The sequence below is a fragment of the Ornithorhynchus anatinus genome, chromosome 8 (genome assembly GCF_004115215.2).
Source record: "Ornithorhynchus anatinus isolate Pmale09 chromosome 8, mOrnAna1.pri.v4, whole genome shotgun sequence".
NCBI classification, from domain to species: domain Eukaryota; kingdom Metazoa; phylum Chordata; class Mammalia; order Monotremata; family Ornithorhynchidae; genus Ornithorhynchus; species Ornithorhynchus anatinus.
The window spans coordinates 4,540,406-4,555,523 of NC_041735.1; the positions used below are offsets into that span (position 1 = coordinate 4,540,406).

General features: G+C 48.6%; 1 protein-coding gene across 5 annotated transcripts in view; it reads left to right on the plus strand.

Moving 5' to 3' along the window:
• The window catches only part of RAB27A (RAB27A, member RAS oncogene family), a 54,258-nt gene that overhangs the window by 16,501 nt on the left and 22,639 nt on the right, over nt 1-15,118 (plus strand). For 4 of the 5 annotated variants that reach the window (XM_029070935.2, XM_029070934.1, XM_029070933.2 and 1 more), the window contains exon 2: nt 13,536-13,909. The gene's annotated coding sequence lies outside the window, so the exon portion shown is untranslated. Of the gene's footprint in view, nt 1-4,041; nt 4,131-13,535; nt 13,910-15,118 lie in introns of those variants that run through there. The other variant, XM_029070936.1, reaches the window with a different exon arrangement.

The window sequence follows — 15,118 nt, forward strand, 5'->3', positions numbered from 1 at the left end:
GATATAAGTTAACCAGATAATAATAATAATGTTGGTATTTGTTATGTGCTTACTATGTGCCGAGCACTGGGATAGATACAGGGTAATCAGGTTGTCCCACGTGAGGCTCACAGTCTTAATCCCCATTTTACAGATGAGGTAACGGAGGCACAGAGAAGCAAAGTGACTTGCCCACAGTCACCCAGCTGACAAGTGGCAGAGGCGGGATTCGAACCCATGACCTCTGACTCCCAAGCCCGTGCTCTTTCCACTGAGCCATGCTGCTTCACATACAGATCAGATACTCCCCCTGTCTCCTGTCTAAAGGGGAGAGACGATAGGTACTTCATTTTACAGATGAGGTACCTGAGGCTCTGAGAAGTGAAGTGACTTGCTCAAGGTCACATAGCAGGCAACGTGACAGAGCTGGGATTAGCACCCAGGTCCTCGGCCTGTGCTCTTTCCACTAGGCTACACTGCTTCCCTTTTTCCTTCCTTCCCTCCTTTTTTCTTCTCTCCCTTTCCTTCCTTCTTTCCCTAAATCTTCCTTTCTCACCTATCCTTTCTTCTCCCCTCCCTCCCCATCACCTGTCTGTTCCTCCCTTTTTTTTCCTGCCTTTTTCTTTCCAGCTTTTCCACTACTATTATTGAACTCTCCCAAGTGCAGAGCACTGGGCTAGATCCCCAGTGAGCATTACTGATTCAATGAGTGTGTTGTGGGGCTTAGATTAGCCTGCTACCTGGTCAAGGACTTTTATCCCTTTTACCTCTCTGAAGCCCCCATGTCAAGGACTTGCAGTTTGTGGGCCAAAATGAGGCTGAAATTAAGGGCAAATCTAAGGCCGAAATTAAGGGCGAGGCTGAGGCTAAAGAAAGGGCCAAGGAAACGGCAAAGCTGAGACCAAAAATAAGGGCGAAGCTGAAGGCGAAAGTAAGGATGAAGCTGAAGGCGAAAGTAAGGATGAAGCTGAAAGCGAAAGTACCGGTAAAAAGGAGCTTGAAAGTAAAGGAGAAGCCGGAGGCAGAGGGAAGGGCGAAGCTGAGGCCAAAAGTACGGACAAAGGTAAGGGGGAAATTGAAGGCCAAAGTAAGGGCAGAGCTGAAACTGAGAGTAAAGACACGGGTAAGGGTGAAATTGAAGGCAACGGTGAGGGCGAAGCCGGGGGTGAAAGGGCGAAGCCGAGGACGGAGGTGAGGGTGAAGCAGAAGGTGAAATTCAGGGCAAGGCCGAAGCTGAAAGTAAAAGGACAGCCGGGGATAAAGGTAAGGGTGAAGCCGAGACTGAATTAAAGGGTGAATCTGAGGCCTAAAGTAAGGGCAAGGGTGATGCTGATGGCCGAAGTAAGGGCAGAGTCGAGCTGAAAGGAAAGAAGGTGAGGCCAAAGAAAAGTGCTGCTTTGGAGACGGTCATGGGTCGGGTTTTTCCATTCCTCTAATTCAATATAGCATGGCTTAGAAGGCCCGGGCTCGGGAGTCCGAGGTCGTGAGTTCTAATCCCGGCTCCGCCACTTGTCAGCTGTGTGATGTTGGGCAAGTCACTTCACTTCTCTGGGACTCAGTTCCCTCATCAGGAAAATGGGGATAAAAACTGAGTCCCAATGGGACCGCCTGATTACCTCGTATCTACCCAGCGCTTAGAACAGTTCTTGGCACATGGTAAGCACTTAACAAATACCAACATTATTGTTATTATGTCAAAACCAAAAAGATGTGACTCGCTCATCCTCCAAATAAACCAAAAATCTACTTATTAGCCACTTGCTCTCCCGACATAAAGCTGCCTGATATTGGGTCCTGACTTAATCTATCATTCAGTGGTATCCGCCACTTGTCTATGTGACCTTGGGCGAGTCATTTAACTTCTCTGTGCCTCAGTTACCTCATCTGTAAAATGGGGATTAGGACCGTGAGTCCCATGTGGGACAGGAAATGTGCCCAACCTGATCACCTTATATCTACCCCAGTGCTTAGAACAGTGCTTGACACATATTAAACACTTAACAGATAACCAGTATTATTATTATTATTTATTGATTGGCAACTGTGCAAAGCACTGTTCTAAACCCTTGAATAGTATGAGAAACAATACATGTGATCTCTACAGACAAGGCATTTACAATTCAATTGAGGAGTTTACAATCTATTGAGGCCTCGATCATATAAATCATGTTATTCCCAATGACCTTTCACATCACTTATCACATTTTTGTTCTCAGAAAATCCCTGCCAGGTGGAGAAAGGCAAAGATTATTATTTCACTTTTACAGATGAGGAAGCGGGTCCAGAGAGATTGATTAGGTGACTTGCCCAAAATCCCACAACAGACCAGGGGCAGAGCTGGGATTAGAGTTAAGATAGAGAAGCAGTGTGGCTCAGTGGAAAGAGCCTGGGCTTGGGAGTCAGAGGTCATGGGTTTGAATCCTGGCTCTGCCACTTGTCAGCTGGGTGACTGTGGGCAAGTCACTTCACTTCTCTGTGCCTCAGTTACCTCATCTGTAAAATGGGGATGAAGACTGTGAGCCTTACGTGGGACAACCTGATTACCCTGTATCTACCCCAGCGCTTAGAACAGTACTCTGCACATAGTAAGTTTAACAAATACCAACATCATTATTATTATTATTTCCTAATTCTCAGACCAGTGTGCTTTCCACTAGACCACACTGCCTCCCTGCTAATAGCCAGGGCTGCTAGCCACAGGCGTTTCTGGTAGCCACGGGCCTTTCTATTTGTGTGGCCTTGTGATTCCACATCTGTCAGCTCAGCCACACCCGGGCCCACCGGGAGCCCTTCCTGTCCCGAAGCTGGAGCCTTGAATAAACATTCATTCATTTAATAGTATTTATTGAGAATTTACTATGTGCAGAGCACTGTACTAAGCACTTGGAATGTACAATTTGGCAACAGATAGAGACAATCCCTGCCCACTGATGGGCTTACAGTCTAATCAGTGTGGCTCAGTGGAAAGAGCCCGGGCTTAGGTGTCAGAGGTCATGAGTTCGAATCCCATTCTGCCACTTGTCAGCTATGTGACTGTGGGCAAGTCACTTCACTTCTCTGTGCCTCCGTTACCTCATCTGTAAAATGGGGATTAACTGTGAGCCTCACGTGGGACAACCCGATTACCCTGTACCTACCCCAGGGCTTAGAACAGTGCTCTGCACATAGTAAGCGCTTAACAAATATCAACATTATTAATCGGGGGACAAAACTGTTTGCTCCCTGATAGGGACGTCCCAAAATGGCCCCTGTCCGAGGCCACCGGGGTCGGGGTGACCAGTCCCGTCCCTGTGGAGAGACCAGCCCTTCCTACCCCCCTCTTGCATATCTGTAATTTAATTTACTTATATTGATGTCTGTTTATTTGTATTGATGTCTGTCCCCCACTCTAGACTGTGAGTTCGTTGTGGGCAGAGATTGTCTCTCTTTGTTGCTTTATTATACTTTCCCAAGCTTAGTACAGTGCTCTGCACACAGTAAGTGTTCAATGAATATAATTGAAAGAACAAGTACAATTATTATTATTATTGTTAATAGTAACATAGTAGACACGTTCCCTGCTCGTGGATACTCCTCCCTCTGGTCATGGAGGAGGTGGGAAGCCAGGTCATGGGGACAGGTTGCTTTCTGTTTGATTGTGGGCAAGTCACTTAACTTCTCTGTGACTCAGTTACCTCATCTGTAAAATGGGGATTAAGACTGTGAGCCTCACATGGGGCAACCTGATTACCCTGTCTCTCCCTCAGTGTTTAGAACAGTGCTCTGCACATAGTAAGGGCTAAACAAATACCAACATTATTATTATTATTATTTCTGGGCTATAAAGCCAATAATGCATGAAAGGAAAGATCAGCAAACCTCCAGAAAGGAGGGAGGAGGAGAGATCACTTGACTGGTCATCATGACCACATGATGAACAGCTGAGGGTGATTAGGGGGGCTCGAGGGGCTGGCGTGGCTTGCAGTACAGCCAATAAAACCTCTTTCATAAAATGCTGCTTCGCAGAAACTTCTCCACAAGTTGTCCCAACGTCATTTCTATTTCTCACGTGTGGTGGATGGTAAAGCAGCTTCCCCTTAGTCAACCTGGGATTGGAAGGGGTCTAAATTGACATCTAGGGACAGCCGGTGTTTGTCACATAGGGACCCGAGGTACGTCTCTGTTTCCGTCGTTCCGTTCCTTGAGGGGGTCGTTTCTGGGAGCTCCACTTGGAATATCCCACTGCTTAAGGGGTTGGGGATTGAAAGCGAACCGAGCACTAAGTGTGTTCAGTCGAGCACATCTTTGTCCGGTGATCTTAGCTATAGAAGGAGCCTTTGGTAAGATCTTTAGGGTCGGTTTTGAAATGGTAGGATGATCTTGTCTTCTCCCATGTGTTTAGTACAGTGATGTCCCGCACATGGTGCTCAGTAAATATTGTTGTTTGTTGATGGGCTGTACTGAACTATGGTCCGAGTCCTAAGAGGCCTTCTCCAACTGAGCTCTCTTTTCCTGACTCCCTGTCCCGTTACACCTTCCAAACACTTGGATCAGTTGGTCAATTGTATTTATTCCTTCAGTTGTATTAATTGAGCGTGGACCATGTGCAAAGCATTGTACTAAGCGCTTGGGAGAGTACAACAATCAAAAGACACATTCCCTGCCCACAACGTGCTTACAGTCTAGAAGGTGTTCACCCCACCCTCAGCCCCACTGCACTTATGGATTTATCTGTAATTTACCCCTTCTATACTGCAAACTCACTGTGGTCAGGGAATGTGTCTAGCAATTCTGTCGTAGTGAACTCTCCCAAGTGCTTAGTACAGTGCTCTGCACAAAGTCAGTGCTCAAGAAATACTATTGATGCTGAAGAGATGAATATGTGCGGTTCTGGAGTAAATGAACAGAGTCAACTTTTGTATGGGGTGATGATGGGTCCAGAGGGTGATTTAGAAATCAAATTACTGACTGAATTTGGATCAGCTGCTCTGGTGATCGTCAACTGAGGCCCCTGATCACCTGACGTGGTCTCCGCTAGCCTGACTCTAATGGCCGAAAATGATGAATTATTCCTTTGTATCACCACAGCCAGAAAGAATTCCTCATGAGCCTTGCAGCTTATAACGCAAAAGTCCCCGGAGAAGGGCAAGGATAAAGTTTGTGCGAAAGAGTTTAATCCTTAGAATGTAGAAGCGGAATGGCTGTGGTTTTTTGACTGTAACCTTAATTCATTCAATCATTTCTTGAGCGCTTACTATGTGCAGAGCACTGTACTAGGCGCTTGGAATGTACAGTTCGGCAGCAGATAGACAATTCCTGCCCAACAATGGCTCACAGTCTAAAAGACGGGCTGACAGTCTAAAAGATAGTAACAGTGTCTTAACCATGGTGGGAGAGGAGAGTGCTACATATTGATTATTTTTATAGAACTTCCAGGACATTTTTGAAGCTACCCCCACAGGGAAGCAGCATGGCATAGTGGCTAGAGCACGGTCCTGGGAGCTAGAAGGTCATGGGTTCTAATCCTGGCTCCTCCCCTTGTCTGCTGTGTGACCTTGGGAAAGTCACGTGGCTCAGTGGAAAGAGCATGGGCTTGGGAGGCAGAGGTTGTGGGTTCGAATCCCAGCTCTGCCTCAGTGGAGGGCCTCAGTGACCTCCTCTGTAAAACGGGGATTAAGACTGTGAGCCTCATGTGGGACAATCTGATGACCCTGTATCTCCCCCAGCGCTTAGAACAGTGCTCTGCACATAGTAAGCGCTTAACAAGGGCTATTATTATTCTCTGTGCCTCAGTGTACCTCATCTGTAAAATGAGACTGTGAGCCCCACGTGGGACAGGGACTCTATCCAACCTGATTCATTTGTATCCACCACAGCGCTTAGAATGGTAAGCGGCTCTCTCCAGTAAGCCACGCTACTTCTCATATGTGTATGTGTGCCATCTGTCCTTGGATGACCCTTATTTATTATTATGGTATTTATTAAGCGGTTACTTTGTGCCAAGCACTGTTGTAAGTGCTGGGGTTAATCAGCCTGGACCCAGTCCCTGCCCCACATGAGGCTCACAGTTTCAGTAGGAGTGAGAACAAGTATCGTATCCTCTTTTACGGTGGAGGAGATTGAGGCACAGAGAAGTTAAGCGACTTGCCCAGGTCACCCAGCAGACCAGTGGCAGAGGCGGAAGTAGAACCCAGGTCTTCTGACTCCCAGGCCAAACTTTTTTCCCTCAGGAGTCTTTGGTACTCAGGGGTACAGTCTACTCTTGATGATCTCCCTCCAGGACATAAATCCCACAGGCACCAGAGGTGAGGTGAATATGGGACTGGTGGGATAGGGAAATGAGTCTGACAAACAGCGTGGCTTAGTGAATAGAGCCCGGGCTTGGGAGTCAGAGGTCATGGGTTCTAATCCTGGCTCCACCACTTGTCAGCTGTGTGACTTTGGGCAAGTATCTTCACTTCTCTGTGCCTCAGTTCCCCCATCTGTCAAATGGGGATGAAGACTGAGCCCCACATGGGACAACCTGATCATCTTGTATCCCCCCAGTGCTTAAAAAAGTGCTTTGCACATAGTAAGTGCTTAACAAATACCAACATTATTATTATTAGTTAATAGAGCAGGGGCCTGGGAGTCGGAAGGACCTGAGTTCTAATCCCGGCTCTACCACGTATCTGCTGCGTGGCCTTGGGCAAATCACTTCACTTCTCTGGGCCTCAGTTATCTCCTCTGGAAAAAGGGAGTGAAGGGTGTGAACCCCATATGGGACAGGGACTGAGTCCAATTTAATTAACCTGTAGCTACCCTAGAGCTCAGAACAGTGCTTGGCACATAGTGCTAAACAGGTACCATTATTATTATTGCTCTGTCAGTTGATTAGGGGGTGGAGGCATTTTGCTGGCTGGGCAGCTGTAGTGGGTGAAATTCCTATCATAAAGGAAGGAGTCCTTTCTGCTAACAAGGGAGGAGACGCTCTGTTGATTGCTGTGTTCTCACAGAGAAGCAAACAAGGTGGTTGATCATTCAGCAAGGCCGGTATTTAGTTGGGGCAGGGAGCAACAACCTTGTACAAAGCACTCCGGGAACTCAGTGAAGAAAATAGATGAGGTTCCTTTCATCAAACAATCAGGGCTTACTCCAGGGCACTGTGCTAAGCATTTGGAAGAGTTAGTTGACGTAATCTCTGCCCTCAAGCGGCTCACAGAGTATTGAGGAGACACTAAAATATAGTACGGGGGGGAGGAAGCAGTAGGGACTAATAATAATCATTTTGGTATTTAAGGGCTTACTGTGTGCCAGGCACTGTGCTAAGTACTGAGGAAGATACAATTTAGGGTGGACATAGCCCCTATCCCACTTGGGGTTCACAGTCTCAATCCCCATTTTACAGATGAGATAACTGAGGCCCAGAGCAGTGAAGTTACATGCCCAGGGTTCCCCAGCAGACTAGCAGAGGAGTCAGGATTAGAACCCATGTCTCCCAGGTCCGTGTTCTATCCACCATACCATGCAGACTAAAGATACTTACATGATGGAGCATGGGGCCATGCCCAAGTAATAATAATAATGTTGGTATTTGTTAAGCGCTTACTATGTGCCGAGCACTGTTCTAAGCGCTGGGGTAGACATAGGGGAATCAGGTTACCCCACGTGGGGCTCACAGTCTTAATCCCCATTTTACAGATGAGGGAACTGAGGCACAGAGAAGTTAAGTGACTTGCCCACAGTCACACAGCCGACAAGTGGCAGAGCTGGGATTCGAACTCATGAGCCCTGACTCCAAAGCCCGTGCTCTTTCCACTGCGCCACGCTGCTTCTCCAAATAATGTTGGCATTTGTTAAGCGCTTACTATGTGCCGAGCAAATAATAATAATGTTGGTATTTGTTAAGCGCTTACTATGTGCAGAGCGCTGTTCTAAGCGCTGGGGTAGACACAGGGGAATCAGGATGTCCCACGTGGGGCTCACAGTCTTCATCCCCATTTTACAGATGAGGTAACTGAGGCACAGAGAAGTGAAGTGACTTGCCCACAGTCACACAGCTGACAAGTGGCCGAGCCGGGATTCGAACCCATGACCTCTGACTCCAAAGCCCAGATTCTTTCCATTGAGCCACGCTGCTTCTGAAGTGATGGGGAAGTGTTGAAATGGCAGTAAGAGGAGAAATCGGGTGGGGAGATGAGAGCTTAATCAGGGAAGACCTCCTGGAGGGGATGTGATTTCAAAAAGGGCCCACATTAAGTAGACTAGACAAACCCATAAGCTTCCAACATTTGTGTCTCAATGGAATTGAGCTGAAAGGGGAAGAAGAGATGATGGATGGGACTGGGGGAAGGGAAGAGCCTGGAGATTGGATGCACCTGATCAGGGAAGCCTTCCCGGAGGAGGTGATCTTTTGCATGGATTTCAAGAAAAGGGGAGGGAAGAGGTGCAGAGGGGATCAAGAAGCGCTGGCTCAAATTTTTTTTTTTTTAAGCATTTAGGTCTTAAAGTTTCTTACAAGGAATTAATGGTGATTTTGCTTATTATATGAGTAATTTGGCTGTTTTAACATATATTATGCAAGGGTCAGTGTCATTCTTCCTTTCTTTCTTTCCCAGCTCTCCTTGCTCCCTCCCACAGAATTGCCTCGCAGCCTTTCTTTGCGTCGCATCCCGGTTCTGGCAACCTTTGAAGCACTTAGTCCAGTATTCTGCACATAGTATGCATTCTCTAAATGGGATTGATTGCATCCCATTTCACGGTCCTCATTGGCTTTGGACTTCTTTCCGTTTGAGGGCGAAGGGCCCGGGAGGCCATGGGGAACTTTGAGGGTCCAGGGGAGCCTAGCCCACGTGCCCGAAGCTTGTGAGGTGGATGGTGGGTGGGCGGGTAGTTGGGGGTACACCTCAATGGGCCCCTTCCCATTGGCCCATCTGCCCACGGCTAGTTGAGTAACCGGCGGGCCGGTTTAGTGGAAGCCGGATGAGGGGGAAGCAAGTGTGATGAAAAAAGGTTTGTGTAAGGGTCAAACTAACTGAAAAAATAGGTGTGTGGTAGACCCCCTCTTCCCCAAGAAGAGAAGCAGCATGGCCTAGTGGATAGAGTACGGTCCTGGGAGTCGGGAGGACCTGGGTTCTAATCCTGGCCCCGCCACTTGTCTGCCATGTGAGTTTGAGCAAGTCATTTCACTTCTCTGGGCCTCAGTGATCTCATCTGTAAAAATGGGGATTAAGATGGAATCCCAGGTGGGACATGGACTGTCTAACCTGATGAGTTTGTTTCTACCCCAGGGCTTAGGACAGTGCCTGGGAAGAATGCTTAGCAAATATAGGAAAAAAGTGGGTCGAGAATGTGTCTACAAATTCTGTGGTGCTCTCCTAAGCGTTTAGTTACAGTGTTCTGCACATAGTGAGCACTCAATAAATATTATTGATTGGCTGATAATGGGGCAAGCATGGAGCAACAATACCATAAAGTCAAAGAAATGAAGGGGAGAATGACAGGAGATTATTATTTATTATGGACTGTATTAAGTGCTTGCTATGTGCCAGGCATTGTACTAAGCACTAGGGTGGATACAAGCCAATCAGGTTGGACAGAGTCCCCGTCCCACGTGGTGCTCATAGTCTCAATCCTCATTTTACAGAGGAGGTAACTGAGGCCCAGAGAAGTGAAGCGACTTGCCCGAGATCACACAGCAGACAATAGGAGGAGCCGGGATTAAGAACCTTCTCTCTCCCAGACCCGGGTTCTATTCACTAGGCCATACTTCTTCAAGCCATGAGTTAGGGCAGGAGAAGGGTCTGGCAGGTCCACGGGTGCTAGAAAGTGTCTTGTGCTGTGGTTACACTTTCCCAAGTGCTTATTTTGTAGCTCATTGCACCCAATGGGTGCTCAGTAAATATCACTACGAGTTCTATTTTTTGTTCAAAGTGAGCCTGGAGGCTGGGGAAGGATAAAGCGAAGAGAAATCACTCAGTTTCCACTCCCAGGGGGCAGGGGAAGAGGGACGAAGGGTCAGATTTTTGGGTCACGGACCCGCACCGTAAAGGACGTGAGAAACAAATACCATTTTTAAAAGAAAGAAATAAAAAAAAAAAGAGCCTCGAAAGATTAGGGAGGCAGCAGGGCCATTGGAAAGAGCAGGAACCTGGCCTGCTCTTTGTCCTTGGGCAAATTGCCTAATCTCTCTGGGCCTCAGTTCCCTTATCTTGAAAATGAGGATGGGATATTTGCTCTCCCTTCTTCTTAGACCCCGAGGCCTGTGTCTCTTTTCTGTCTTGTACCTACCCCAGCGCTCAATAGAGCGCTCGGTACATCAGAAGCGCTTAATGAATCTCCCCCAGTGCTTAGAACGGTGCTCTGCACATAGTAAGTGCTTAACAAATACCAACATTATTATTTTTATTATTATTATTAATGAATAGCGGCTTTATGAGGAATTGAGAAAGGGTGTCTGCTGGGGTAAGGAGTCCATGGACTTTTCTAGTGGTTCCAAAGACAAGGAGACTCAGTCGTATTTATTGAGCGTTTACGGGGTGAGGAGCACTGTACTGAGCGCTTGGGAGAGTGCAATTGAAGATTCCCTGCCCATGTCGAGCTTGCAGTGTGTTTCGTAGGAGTGGGCGGTGGGAAGGGGAAGGCAGTGTTAGCGTTCCTGCTGGCGGGCAGTAAGCCCCAGGTGAACGGGGTATGGGCATAAAAGAGGCATCCTTGCCAGCCCCGGCCTGGGTTTCACGTCCTATCGTTGGGATAGCGCTATCACAAACCCTCTTTCTTGTGGTAAAGTCGCCTCGAGCCTGTCCGCAAAAAACTATTTAGAAGACACCCCCGCTGACCAACGTGGCCCCTTTCTGCCCCTGCCCACTGGACGAATCGGGCGACTGTTCTCGGGGCCTTCTGAACCAGTCCCTTTCACACCGTCTGCACGGGTCGTCATTCTCCGGAAACGTTCAGGCCATGTTTTCTCCAGTCCTCAAGAACCTCCTGTGGTTGCCCATCCATTTCTGCATCAAACAGAAACTCCTCCCCGTCGGCTTTAAAACCCTCAATCCCCTCGCCTCCTCTTACCTCACCTCGCTGCTCTACTTCTACCACCCAACCCACACGCTTCGCTCCTCAAATGCCAACCTCCTCACTGTACCTCCATCTCGTCTATCTCACCACCAACCCCTTGCCCACTTCCTGCCTCGGGTGTGGAACGCCCTCCCTCCTCAAATCCAACAGACAATGACTCTCCCCCTGTTCAAAGCTTTAAATCTCTTGTCAAGAGGCCTTCCCTGACTAAGACTTCATTTCTTCTTCTCCCACTCCCTTCTGCGTCGCCCTAATTTGCTCTCTCTATCCACCCCCGGCCCCACAGCACTTATATATGTATTTGTAAATAAATATTCACTTCTTTATATTAGTTTGTGTCTCCCCCCAGGCTGTACATCTGTTGTGGGTCGAGAATGTGACTAATAATAATAATGATGGCATTTAAGTGCTTACTATGTGCCAAAGGATACAAGGTGATCAGGTTGTTCCAAGCGGGGCGCACAGTCTTAATCCCCATTTTACAGATGAGGTCACTGAGGCACAGAGAAGTGACTTGTCCAAAGTCACACAGCTGACAAGTGGCAGAGCCGTGAGTGGGACAATCTGATTACCCTGAATCTACCCCAGTGCTTAGAACAGTGCTCTGCACATAGTAAGCGCTTAACAAATACCAACAGTGTTATTATTGTTATTATTTTGAACCCATGACCTCTGACTCCCAAGCCCGTGCTCTTTCCACTGAGCCACGCTGCTTCTCTACCAACTACCACCTCTGTCATAGTGGATAGACCATGGGCCTGGGAGTCAGAAGGTCGTAGGTTCTAATCCCGGCTCCTCCACTTGTCTGCTGTGTGACCTTGGGTAAGTCAGTTAACTTCTCCAGGCCTCAGTTCCCTCATCTGTATAATGGGGATCGAGACTGTGAGCCCCACCTGGGGCAGGGACAGTGTCCAACCCAATTTGCTTGTATCCCCCCCAGTGCTTAGTACAGTGTCTGGCACATAGTACTTAAGAAATGCCATAATTATTACTATTACTCTCTCAAGTGCTTAGCAGTGGCCTCCATATGGTAAGCACTCAATAAATGTGATTGACCCTGCTATGGCCCACAGGCATTTTCCAGCTCCTCTTCCCCGGAGAGGGTAAGGGTGAGGGAGGAATGATGTTACTGTTCAGGATGCTACCGGTTCAGGATGCGTAAGAGCTTAATAAATGCCATCATCATCATTATCATTATTATTGAGATTGTGAACCCCACGTGGGACAACCTGATTACCTTGTATCTCCCCCAGCGCTTAGAACAGTGCCTTGCACATAGTAAGCGCTTAACAAATGCCATCATTATTATTATTATGCTTTGGGATGGAATTTCAGAGCCAAGTGATACTTGGTTTCAATCTCTTCCATCTCTGAAACACTTAGTACAGAGCTCTGTACACAGTAATCACTCAATAAGTACCATTAATCTTCTAAATTTCAATGGCTTCCACTTAGGAACAGGGTGCTGCTATTTAATGCAATAGGATCACTTCCTCAGGCAGGAAATACCCCACTTTCAACTCTGGAGCACTGTACTAAACAGTTGGGAGAGTACAATATAACAACTCTTTCAACTTTATACACACCTACCCGCCGACACCAAGAAGGGGCTATCAGTCTCTCCTCCCAACCCCACAGCACTTGTGTATATATTTATTATTTTATTACTCTATTTATGATGTGTATATCTATAATTCTATTTATATCGACGCTATTGATGCCTTTCTACTTGTTTTGTTTTGCTGTCAGTCTCCCCCCTTCTAGACTGTGACCCTGTTGTTGGGTAGGAATTGTCTCTGTTGCCGAATTATACTTTCCAAGCGCTTAGTATACAGTGCTCTGCACACAGTAAGCACTCAATAAATATGATTGAGTACATGAATGAATGTGTGTCCAACTCCGTCTGGCCATAACTTCATATCCACTGATTAAAAAACATCTCACTGTCTAATTACAAGTTGAGATTCAGTTCCAAGGGAGGGAGCTCCCCCCCCCCCCCCGCCCCCCCCCGGCACAATCCCCACCCCCTATCTTTCATATTATTCTCTGGCCTGAGGTGGTCGATTCAACTCTGCGGGCCGACTCGGGCACCAGCGCGCATCCTGTTTATTGTGCAAACGGCCACTCCTGAAGCGGGCATTGCCCAAGAGCTGACCTTGCCACAGATCTGCTCCATCCAGGGCAACTCCTCAGAGAGTTTCAACATCCTTTTTTGAGTTCCAGCTGGTCCTCTGACCCCCACAACCCAAGAACTGGAGGGGGAGGGGGTCTTCCACTCTCTCCCCTTCCCTCCCAGCTGGTGACCCTGGGGAAAGGACTAGCCCACAAGGATAATAATCATAATATTGTGGTAATTAAGCGCTTACTATGTGCCAGGCAGGGTGACTCCTCAGAGAGTTTCAACATCCCAGCCCACGGCTCTGTCCAGCCCGAGGCCGGGAGTCCCTCCCCGCCCTCGGCCCGCTGTCTCTTGCACCAGGCTTGCCACATCCTTTACTGTTCTGTCCCCCCTCTCCCCACAGAAGCGTCCTTGAGAGCGAGGGTTATCTTCGAATGAAGCTGGAGAGAACGAAGCTGGCCCAGCACACACCCGCCCCGTGCCCAGACAGCGGGCACACCTTCCGTCTGTAAACAGCCAGCCGCAGAAAGGCAAACAGGTGACACGTAGGCTGACAGCTGGGGCCCCAACAGGTGGAGCGAGGCAAAAGACTTCCCACCGGCGATCCCGAGGAGGCCCGGATCCGGATGTCCCCTTCTCCCAGGTGGTTGTGAGACTCTTCGAAGCGGAGCCGGAGAGAGGGCCGAGTCTGGAAAACCAGGTCCCCGAGGAGGGTCTCTGGACGCTCGCCCTGTGTCGGTTTGAATTTCCCGTTGACAGATCGCCACGGAGATTGAGGTGTGTCCAGAGGGGTCAGGTGGTAACGGCCTTCTGGGCGGGTTAGAGGGAAATTCGATCCACTGGGTATCTCTCCAAGGGCCCAGATTTCCACCTCCTTGCCACAGGGCTTGGGACGGTGGATCTCTGGAGCCTGGTCCAGCGGAGGATGGAAAAATAATAAATGTTAAAGCCGAGCGGAGGGACGCGGTTGGGGACGAGGGAAAAGAGTCTCATTGCGGTGACAGAAAGGTGACCTGTTGCCAGATTTGGCAGTGCCCTGGTGACGGTGATCCAGACTGACCGGGGGCTCTGGGGCCCTGCCACTGGACGGGTGCCCAGGGCCGTGCCCGAGGGCGTGGGAAGGCCCGGTCCGTCTGTTGCCCTTTTTGGGTTCCAGCTGGTCCTCTGACCCCCGCAACCCAAGAATTGGAGGGAGGGGTGTCTTCCCCTCTCTCCCCTTCCCTCCCCCCGTTCCCAGCCAGTGACCTTGGGGAAAGGACGGAAGGTAGGACTAGCAAAAAAGGACGATAATCATTCTAATATTGTGGTAATTAAGTGTTTACTATGTGCCAGGCACAAGTGCCGGGGTGGATTTCAGCAAATCGGGCTGACTGGGGAAGAAAAGTAAGTTCGTAAGCGTGGACTGGCACTGGAGATGCAGAGGAGAGCGGGCACGTGAGTCAGAAGGACCTGGATTCTAATCCCGGCTCCGCCACATGTCTGCTGGGTGACCTTGGCGAGTCACTTCACTTCTCTGGGCCTCAATTCCCTCTTCTGGAAAATGGGGATTAAAAGTGTGAGCCCCATGTGGGACAGGGACTGTGTCCAACCTGATTAACTTGTATCTACCCCAGTGCTTAGAACAGTGCCTGGTAACATAATAAACACTCAACAGGTACCATAATTTCATTTTTTTTAATCTGATGGAGGTGGGGGTCTGGGAGCCGGTCCCATTGCAGTGCATGCCGGGGGACGGGTGGGTTGGGCGTGAACTCTTTCTTCCAGGGCTTTTCAACATAGGCTGTGTCTGCCAGGGGTGGGGGACAAGTGGTTCTGCTTGACAACATAACTCGGAGAAGTCTTTGCCTGATTTAGGATCCCGGGATTGGCTCTCAGAGAAAAATCCCCCAAGGTGTCCTCTCTGGGCTGGGTGGGCTTGTATGTTTCCTTTTTCTCTTTACTGTGAATGCTCCATTATCAGTCAGTCCATTATTGAGTGCTCACTAT